The sequence below is a fragment of the Parus major genome, chromosome 2 (assembly GCF_001522545.3).
Source record: "Parus major isolate Abel chromosome 2, Parus_major1.1, whole genome shotgun sequence".
Lineage (NCBI taxonomy): Eukaryota > Metazoa > Chordata > Aves > Passeriformes > Paridae > Parus > Parus major.
Window position 1 is genome coordinate 68,476,172 of NC_031769.1, and position 11,299 is coordinate 68,487,470.

The 11,299-nt window shown below is 42.5% G+C and overlaps 1 protein-coding gene across 1 annotated transcript in view; it reads left to right on the forward strand.

Annotated features, from left to right (window-relative positions):
• Positions 1 to 11,299, forward strand: part of BCL2 (BCL2 apoptosis regulator) — a 96,002-nt gene that overhangs the window by 79,905 nt on the left and 4,798 nt on the right. The window lies entirely within an intron of this gene.

Below are 11,299 nucleotides of genomic sequence, written 5' to 3' on the forward strand. Positions count from 1 at the left end.
TAACTGTCTCCCACCAGCACAACGTATTTCAGTTAATGAGTCAGAATACACTTTGATATCAGGGTAAATGGTTCCTCCTGGGGGGAGGATTACTTCTTTACTGTTAAAAGTGTAGATAAGTTCTGAACTTTTCCTTTACTTGTTCTTAAATCAATCAAACCCATATCTATTGTTTCTCATACAGAAACAATATACATTTTTTTCATCACCTTTTTGACTGCTGGTCCCTGTTTGTGTTCTTGCTTCCATTGTATGGTCATCAGGAAAGGGTATATCTAAAATCTGCTTGAAAGCAGAAGTTCTTTTTTCAAGTGATGGTAACCACAGGATTAAACACCTCCAATCTTAAAAGAAAAAGAAACAAAACTGACTCAAAAGGTTGAAGCTAACAAATGGTTTGTAGCTGGCTGAGGCACTTGTATTTAATATTGAGGAAGCAATGACTTTCTGGTCTCCAGTGGAGCATCTCCTAACCAGACAGACAGGCACACAAGGAAATGAAGTCTTAATGCTGAGAACTTCTTGAGAACACTACAATAACATTCTGACAGGCTGGGTTCCCTTGGCTCATGCACTCACTGCAATTTGAATGTCTCTTTCAGTTTAGCATGATGCTTGGCAAATTTCCCAACCTTACATTATCTGGGAAAGGAAGACAGGAGAGGCTGGTACGTTCAGCAAATCTTTGAAGAAGCTTTTCTGCAGTTTGCTCGTAGCAAAAGTGTTTGGTGCAAAAGAGTGTAGAAGTGTCAGGACTGCAGCTTAGCTAGCTTGAAAAGGGTTTATCTGACTTGCATCCAGGCACCAAGATGCTCAGATACCACAGCAATGTGTGTGGTATAAGAACCTAGATAGAAGATGATTAGATAGCAAATCAGACAGAATTTTGCATGTGATTTCCTGGGTTTGTCTAAACTTATAGCAGCAACAGTTAATTATAGGAGGTTCTGAAGGCAGCTCCTGGGTGGGTTTATGGCACTTATACATTGGATTCCAGCCATAAAGTGCCAGCTGAGAGTTTCCACAGTGACAGGAAGCCCCTGTTAAATGCAAAGCTGATGGAAAGCATCTTTGGGCCTTCCCACATTGGGATAGGAGCAGAAGATATTGATGATGGAAAATCTAGGGGGAGAAGAAGCATTTTGGCAGCAATGGCAGAACTCCAAGGAAAAGAGCATCAAGATGTGCGTGGGACGTCACCCGAAGAGGGACAGAAGGGGGAGGTGCTTGCACACAGGAGTTACTTGTGGTCGTCCTCTAGATGATAGTTGTACCTACTTCCAGATCTAGTGCCTTTCCTTCCACCACACATGAATTCCTCATCCCTTGTAATCACTTCCTCTGGCTCTTAAGCAAGGGCAGCTCTTTAATTGCAGATTAATGTGTTAATGAAATTCTTGAGGCTACGTTGAAGTGACTGGGCAAGAGAGACTAGGCTTTCAGCAGCAGCTGCTGGCACAGGACTCACAGCTCATGTTGCTCTACAGGGAAGGCAATGCCGTAAGCAGGAGCAGGATCCATCATTTTTTCTCCGGTAGTGCTTCAGGGCACATCTACACAGCAGAGTGGAGCCCTGCACAGGGATTCTGGAGCTACCTCTGAGCAGTGGTTGTGTGTAGTTTCACAGCAGGAATATTCAGTTTGCCTGGCGTACTATTCTAATATACCCACAGTGTTTGCACCCCTATCCCGGACCCCGAGGTGGCTTGATGAGTGCAAGGTGAGGTCTGTCTTCCTCACTGCAGAACTGTGCTCTGCTTTGTGCTCCCACCTGCACAGAAGAAGAAGCAGTATTAAAAAAATGAATTATGATATTTATGAAGGACTTTATATCAATTTTGATCTGTGGTTTCTGATCTTTGGGGTCTTATTTATTTTAAAAATTGGAGGAGCTTCTTTGTTTCCTTGGCTGACAGTCCTGATTTTGTTTTATATTCTTTCCTTTGAGTATCTGAAATTTTGCATGAAATTTCTACTGACTTGGAAACACCAACACATGAAGTAATTACCAGTCTTTCCTGCCTAAGTTAACAGCTTTCCTTGTGCTCTTAGTTCAAGGTCACAATGATAGAATTTAATCCTTCATAAATTTTCATCCGACCTGCTGTCCACAAAAATTGTTGATTAAAAGATCAAATTTCCATTGGCATTCTCCCTTTCAAAGGATGTCAACAGGAAATATAAATGTGCAGCCCTTTGTGAATGATCTGCAAGGACATGCAGGCTTATGAAAAAAAAAAAAGCAGCAGTTAGCTAAATTCTTTAGTTTCTGTTTTGAGTGACTGGCCATAGGAATGCAGGCTAAGCTGTATTTCAGCTGTTCCCAAGGATGTGTAACTTGTTGATAGTGGTTGGTACATCAGGCTCCAGTGACAGCTACGTGACCACTCTGATGATCACTGTCCTGTAGCAGAACCAGCCCCTGCCTCCCCTCAAGAACACCAGGCATGAAAGAAAACAAAGAGGGGTCTGTTTATTCAGAGGACTGGCACTCGTACCTCCTGCTTTTTACTGAGAAAAGAGAGATCCTAGGTCATTTCAGCTCTCACTCTATTCTCCCAGCAACCATTAGGTTGTAAGGAACTGCATGACTTGCTCCAGCAATTGATGTGAATTTCTGATACCTGGGAGAGCTGAGAGTTCGGCCATTCAGGGCCTGTGGGGAATCTGATTGATAGGAGCAAAACTCAACACCCAGAACACCAGCTTACTTCATTGGGGGCTACCCATTACCAACAAAAAGAAAGAAAAGCCCACCACTGTCTTAAAGTTTCAGTATTATGTTTTAAAAATCTTACCAGTGTCCAAGGTATGTGTCTTTCACAGTAAAAATTACTTGGAGTGTGCTGTGAATGCACAGACACAGATCAGTGCTGAACATCTGGTTAAAATAAATTACAGCCTTATTTTGCAAATAAAAATTCCTAGGGTCTACATGATGAAGTCTGGCCAGCACAACTATCTCATGGGGAAAAAATCACATCCCTAGCCTACAAAGATAACTATTTTGGCATGATTCCCTTCCCCACTATGTAGACTTAGGTAGACTTAGACCAGAGAGGAGTCCTTTTGCCAGTATAACTCATTGGGAAGTACTTCAACCATGCTGGCAGACTACTGCAGCTGGTATAAGCCATGTTTCCATCAAGGAATGTGGCCAGAACAGTGACACCAGCAAAGCCCCTGAAGTGCTTAAAGAACAGCACTTTTTCTCCTGCTACCAATGTCTAGTATTTTTCAGTTTTAGAGCTTTCTGCTAAAAGGAAGCACACAGAATTTGTGCCCTTCTTTATATCATCAAGACATTATTTCTTGTTACATAAGAATTAAAGTACACATATGGATAAGAGGTGTGTTGCTTTCCAACATCCTGGTGGTACTTCCTTTGAATGGGAGAAGATCCCAGTTCTCTTGCAGGATGCCTATTATATGTTTTGGTGTTGGTTTTGGAGGTCGACAGGCAGAGATGGTTTGCCTTTTATAAGGTCTTCATATTTTGGTTTTGCTGGGTGGCATTTAAATAAATCCAATGGTCATAGTTAATGAATTACAACTGTGCATGCAAATAAATTTGAGCTGTTTTGAATAACAAAACAAAGTCTCTTACTCTGTGACTTGTATTCCTGCACTCTTACTGGTCCTTTTTTTTCATGCCCCTGTTAGCTCTTACCTGACAACATTTACCAAAGGACTTTCTGGGTGAACCCAAAAATTGAAGATTTAGCAGTCCACCTTAACCTATGGGCTCCCGTCCATAAGGCAAGGCAACACATAAAGCTATCTTGGCTTAAAAGTTCAGCTTTTTTGACAGCAGTTTTCACCTGTCCCACTTAGTTCATCTTGTCCAAATTTCTATTTGCCTCAGTCTACACAGACTCTGCTCCTTTCTTTCCCTGCTCCTTCACCCTCCATTTCACTACAGGTCTCAGGTTTTTGTGCAAGGGTTGAACAGGACAGAAAGGCAAAAAGTGGGGTGGGAGGAGCCACCCATTTAAAAGCAATCTATTCTGAGCAGATGTAGACCTGGAACTTCCCCTTATTTTAATTTCCCATTATCACTTAGCTGTGAATTGATGAGGACATGGATCAAGACACCAAGAGGCCCCATTCTCATGTGTACCACATTGGAGAGGAGAATTTTCAGTGTTCCAACAGACTGCCAGGACCTGTCTGCCTCCCACAGCTCCTGGTGGGAGGGCTGACTTAGGAAATGGCAAAAGACCGAAATGACAAAAAAAAATATGCTGCCTCTTCTCTGCCTCAAATAAGGCTTTTCCAGGTGAGCAGAAATGGTCTGAGCCACTAATGAGGTCTAGGCTGCCAAAGAAAACACAAGGGCAAATTCATATTTTCCAGGTGGCCGGTGGTAGAAATGTAGCTGTCCATTGAAGTCTGCAGCATGGCCTTTTTTTGCACTTACTCATTAAACTGCAGATTTATCATGAGGTTTCTTTAGCGTAATGTTAGCTGTGTGTCTCACTGGCACTGTAAATCTGTTGCTTGTCACAAGATTTAGAAAAAAAGCAAGTGCCTGCATCAAGTCATGTGAGGATTGGGTGGCACTTCTGCATGGCCTCTTGCTGCTGGAGCACCATGGTGTCCCATGGAGCACCATGGAACAGCCAGCCCACCACTCCAGCTCTGTGCTACTCTTGCACAATGCTGAGCACGAGTTTGTCAGGCCGAAGGGGTTTGATCAGAGCTGAGTGTTGAAACAACAAACATGAGATGGACCATATCCCTGAGGGATGTTAAAACAAGCAGCAGAAAAATGCATGACTGGTCCCTCGTGGTGCAGTCAATGGGACAACCTGCTCAGACCAGCTGGATTTCACCCATCTGGTTCACACATGCACTCAGCCTTTTCTGGCCAAGGCCACCCTGAGCCAGGTGCCTCCCCAGGCTGACAGCTTTACCACCTTGCTATCCTCTCTCTGCCTCTGCTCGTACCTGTGCCTTGAGCCTGGCACCGCTGGATGCACTTGTTAAATGAAAGCTTCTGTGGTCTGAAGGACAAATGCTGTGCCACAGCACTCTGAGCACTTCTACAGGCAGCTACTTTCATTTCCCATTTCCCAGGCAGTTACACGATTTAACTCTTCTGCAACAGCCCAAGAGCAACCCAGGCAGCTGGAGCAGGCAAGGAATATAATGGGGGAGGTGTTCACATTTCCCTCTACTGTCAGTGCAGCACCCACTGTAGACAAATCTTCAGAGCTGTGCTTTTAAATTAACTGGGGTATTTGCAGTATAAGGGCACTCATATTGAAAGCCAGTCACAAGCAAGACAGAGAATTTAAGATTTAGAGAAAAACAGGCCTGCGTTGCCATTCAAGCCCATTTTGTCATTCTTTTCTTTAAAGCCATTCTGAAGATTTGACAGGGATCTTAATGCATCCAGCCTCTTTTCCGAGAATGCAGGTATAAGAGCGCTGTTACAGGGTGAGATGAGTCTCCCCAGCAGCTCTGTGACACTTGCTCTCTCCTTCAAAGTGGATTCACAAATCCACAAATGGGTGTCACTTAATTTACTGTTGCATGTGAAGGTAAAGCCTTTAGAATAGGTTTGATAATTTGGGAAAGAATATGACCCAGTAATGACTTAGTTTTAGTGCAACTGAGATTCATGTGTAGGGATACATTTGTTTTCTAGGTGGAATAGTTTGTAGTACTCTGGTTAAGTAAGATACCTTCAGAAAATTAAATAAACCAGAAAATTATTTGAGTAGGACTATCAACCAACAAAAGATCTGAAAATCAGAATAGTGAAGAATCAAATGGAGTACCTTTGATTGTGTTGTTTGAACAGAGTATTTTGTCCAGAAGGCCTTCTCGCCTTCTTTTTTCTCGTAATTTCTCATAATTGCTAATAGTGCTCCTTCAGAAGTGGTACCCATAAAATACAACCAGCTAGCTGCAGCAGTGACATTACAGCTGCTATCCTGATGCCAGAAATACCTCATTTTATAGTGTGGGCCTTTCCAGGAATAAGAGAACAAGGCAGCCTCCATTAGGTCTGGGCTTTTGCATATTGCAGAACCACGTCTAAATGAATTAAATAGAGACGCCAAGACTAAATTACTGAAACAGTTCTCATGCTGACTTGGTTTGACAAGAATGTTGCCTAGTCTGAACACTGAATGGATTTCCATCCAAGCTGAGTGATCAACACCTTACAAATCCTGTGTTTAAAGATGTGGCTTGACTATTCCTCAAAGCTTGGATTTACCCTTCATCTCGCAGGGGTCTTGAGAAAACCTGCCTGCCAGCAGGTCACTCTTTAGGAGCACAGACAGGAGGACTAGTCATCACCATTACTACTCACATTTATATATTTCTAAGCATATGCATCACTTTTTATGAGCAAGCCTAACCACAGTCAGTCCTTGCTCCTTCGATGTCTCCATTTGAGTGACATGTTTAGTCAGTCATGCAGATAGTATTTCCACTAATGCCAGTCCACACAGCCTTACAGTGAGATCCCCAAAATCACAGGCACACTGATGCAGGAATTTATAGAAATAGATAGTAAGGACAATGAACAAAGAAGTTAGGCAAGACTACTGTGATGAAAAGCAGTTTTGTTCAAAGTCAGGAACCTCAGACAACACTGGAGAAACAAAATTAAAAAGTTTATGCAGCCAGCATCTAACACATCAGCTGCAGACCTAAGATTTTTCAGGCCTTACAGAAACAGAGAATTCAAAACAGAATCTTTGAATCATAGCAGGTTGGACAAGACCTCTAACATCATCAAGCCCAACCATTAACCTAGCTCTTCCATGTTCACCACAGAACCATGCCTCCAAAATAGACCCAATTTCTACCATGAGCAAAGGTGAAGGGGGAAAGAAAAAAACCCAGATGGGAACTGGTTCAGAGGTTCACATGCCAAAGCCATTCTCTAGGCAGGTTCCTTTTCCATGATCAGCAGGGCTTGTGTGGTGACACCTTCTTTTCCTTCCCATTATAATTTGTTAATGTGCACCTGGCAGGACTACCAGCATGTCGGCACTCCCAGGTGTAAAAAGATATCTGCCTCTCTAAAGATACGGACCTTGTGAAACGCCACACCTTGGCACAGCACAGCCAAAGGCTCAGCTGCCCTTATTTGCATGTACTTACGACTTAGGCTTGCATAAAAGACTCATAAACTCTTTGGGAAAAGAACAGCTACGCATTTGTCTACTTTCTGTGTTCCAAGAACTTTTCTTGTTAGCTGCAAGATGACATTTTAATGAGGTTTCACTGCATAGAAAACATGGGACGATTTAACCAGCTCTATCCACCCCCTCCGTCTCTCCCTCCCCAAACTCCTTCTGAAATGAGTTACCATGCGGGAACAAAAGCTTTTATGAGAATTTATGTCATTCGTGTGGAGGCTGGAGTGAGGGAAAAGTCATTCAGCTGCCAAACCTTGGCATCAGAGTGTATGCCATTCCCTCTCCTGCCCCATACTGGGTGGCAAAGTGGCCTTGTTCAGACCTGTGCGAGTTTCTTCAAAAGCCGGGGGCTAGTGTGTGCTTGTTTGTTTGTTTGTTTTGGAGTCACACAGAGGGCAGCGTAAAACAGCGGCGAGGCAATTCCCGTACAGTAAAATGGAAGTCTCTCTGGCTCTTCATTCAATTCAATGTGGCTCAAGAGGATATCCTGCCAACCCAATGATAACGAGGGAAATAAAGTCACTTCCTCACCAGCTGTTTGATTCAGGTAGAAAAAGGAAGCGTTTACTTCCTCATGTTTGCTCTCTCCACTGCCCCCTCGGTCAGAAATGACAGGCAGAAATTGCCTTGTCCCTCCACATTTTTGGTAAGGAGCCATCAGATCCATAATGCTTCTCTGGGCTCAGCCTGTGCTCAGTACGTCCTTCTCTGTGACTGAAGAGCTGTGCCTCTCGGGCCGGGGTGCGAGCTGAGCAGCAAAAGGACCGAGTCTGAACAAACTTGGCTCATTCCACAAGCAAAGAATGCCCATGTAATTAAAGATGACATTTGTTTCTTGGAACAGAGCTACCGAATTTGGGCCAGCGGAAGACCAGGATAGTGTGATCTCTTTGTTTTGAGACTGCCCTGACTCAGTGCACTACTACGCCTCCTAATCCTCCCAGAGTCACAAACTCCACTTCTGTCTTGGGCTCCCTGCAAATCCCTGGAACTCTGGCCAGGAACATGCTCTATATGAGCATATATAGTCCAGTGGGCAGGAAGGCAATAAGGCAATTGCCCCTTGGGGCAATCCTCATGGGTTCCAGTCAAAGCAGGCAAGGTGAAGCAGGCATCTCAGGGGCTTTGGTGCCTAAGAGGAACTCAGGCAGAGCGTCTTTGCCTTCTCCACCACCACCTTTCTTGCTTCACAGAAATGGTCAACATGAAGTTGCACAGTAATCCAGCAACAGACTGATTTGACTTAATAAAAGCTTCTTAAGAAATGGCTTTTTAAAAACTTACAGAGCTGAATGAAGAGTTCTTTTCCATATAATTTTTAACAGCCCCGATATAATTTTACATCCAGGATATAACTTCCCATTAAATTTTGAAGGTCTTAAAAGCAAGGCCTGCAACGATTTTCTTTCCAATTGTGTAAGACTTCCAGAAAGGTGGACCAAGCCAGAACTTGCCTCGGTCTATTTGCCAAGGGGACCCTTGCTTTCATTATAAAGAGTCCTTTTCAAAGGACCTCAAGTGTTTCAAACAATTTTCCTAATCTTATTTATTTTAGCTGGGATTCTCTTATTTTAAACAGAGCAGTCTAGGTGACAAAAATCCAGTGACAAATACATGGGTTTACAGAAGACAAAACCTTACGAAACAGTTAAGATTCTGTTTAGGGTTCTCTTTGTGCTAAAATAGTTTTCAGCAACGGGTCGTACTTCCCTCCTCCCACCCCCCTTGTTTTAGTACATAAAATGGACATGTGTTTATTTAAAACAGGTTTGAAACTTAAACAAATAGTGACAGGCTGTTCAAACAAGCTTCGGAAATAGGCCTAATCAGGATGTTTGAGAAGGGGAGGGGGAACGATCATAAAGAGCTACTTGTAATATATAGTGCAGACACCATTAGGTTGGGTTCATGTTATTGTTGTAATAATCTCGGACAAAAAGTACTGCATGCTGCACATTTTTTGTTAACATTCCTCTTCTGAGCCATAGGTTATGCCATATTTTTGTCTTGTATCCAAGTTTGACTGTTCTCCTGTGTCCATCTCCGTACCCAATACCAGAAGCTCTATGGAATCATTGGAAGTGGTCTCACAGAAAAACTGGGAGGAATGTTCCTGAACTGGGATAGACACTGGGAGGCACAAAATATGCTCATTTTGATACTGATACTGTGTGTACATCAACTGTCATGAATATACAGAAGTGAGACCTTCCCCACAGAAAGAAACCATGAAAACCATAACATTTAAATGTTTTCACATGACTTGCATTTCCATGAGGGTTTTTTCTTTTCATTTCCTCTCTTTTCCACCCATAATAATATCACCAAGTGTTGAACTTTACCCTTGTTGTATTTTTATAAGGCCCAGTCTTGAACTGCCTATACAGACAAGGCTCCCGTGGAAGTCAGTGAGTCTGTACTGGCGACAACAGGATTTAGCCCAGTCTGTAACATTTTAGGATATTGTGTTACTTCATAGCCTTAAGGAGAAATAAAAGCAGCTTTCCAAAGAGCTGCACAGCAAACTGAGTGTGCTTTTTCAGCTCTGCAACGGCACAGCAGAATATTAAGGCCAGAATTTACAAATGTCTATGTCAAAAAAACAGGCAACCGATATCTCTCTGAAATGAAGAGTTTGCATTAAAACATTCCATCCTCCCCACAAAAGGTTAAGCTGATTTCACTTAAGAATATACCTTTGGAAACACAAGTTGGAAAATGATTGCCTAGAGGAACAAGCATTGAGAAATAGCAAGAAGCAGACGTGTTTTCACGTCACTCGCTTGGCCAGAGCCCGTGGCTGTTCTTTTACCAAGTCTTACCTAGTTACATCCACTCTGACCTACAACATGCACCAGTATTACTTAATGCAATAACACATTTTGGAAGCAAATATCTATTATTTATTTGAATCTCACTCAGCATCTAGTGAATAGAAGTCAAAATATTAAAAAACCTTACACGCCCTCTCGTGGTAAAACCACGAACGCGCCTCTTCTGACAATAACTAGAGATGCCTGATGAGGGAAGCTAATTTAACTACAGAAGTTGATTATCATTAACTCGGTTGGAAGGTTTGCCTCAGTAAAGGACATCTTTCTCTCCTCACTTCCTGCTGTAAACCATAATATATGTAAGACAGGTTACCTCCTAGCATAGTAACATTACTAAACAGCTAAAGGCACTGTAACTTTAATAGAGAATGTTAACTTCTACCAAAAATGGGAAGTCTGGGGTAATAAAAGTAGTGACAGAAGCCATCACATTAGATAGCTGCTTCATGGGCTTATTTCTATAGCTTGGGAGCAGACCTTAGTTGGCTGCACAGTAAAAAAGTTGCCATAAACGATGCTATCAGTTTTGTCACATTTTTAAAGTCATTCAGCTTGGCTATTTACTGCTTTTTGCCATGCAGTGTGATTTATCTGTCTCTCAGGAATGCTCTGAAGCGTCATGCTCGTTAGGAATTGCAGCCTGAAAGAAAGGCATTACGTGCAGAGTATCATCAATACAATCATTTGCCCGGTCAAATCCCACTGTCTTTATGAGTCACAAAAACTTGATCTTTGCTACTTAAACAGCCTTTCCATCTAGTGCCTACATGCACGACCAGATTTTCCTGGAGCACTGGAGCACGGCTTCACCCTTCTGGGTGACAGCTGTGAAAGATTATCACAGGTGTAACACAACCCTAACACCTTCAGTTCATATGGAAGAAACATCTGTGGCTACTACACAAAGTCTTCTGAGCCCACCCCAAGAGAAGTAAACAAATACTGCCTTATTTTCAATAAAGCTGACCTGCAGTACAGATGCTCCTTATCCAGTGGAAATGAAAGATTTGGAGAATGAAGGTTCATCTACTTCCTTTGTGTATGTTTGTATAGACAACATTTAGGACCCAAAAGAGTGGTAACTTGTATTTTAAAATGCTGCTTCTGTCTTTTCTGTTAGACTGGGCACATCTAAAGCAGAAGTCACAACCATGAGTAATTTCAGCAATATTTATAAAGAAATAAGCAGGAGAACTTTCTTTTAAGCACAAAAAACAGAGCTCCCAAATCACTATTTTAATAGGTTTGTGTGGTCTTCTTGTGCCATTGGGATTGTTGGGTGATGCCTGAGGGTGAAGAAGT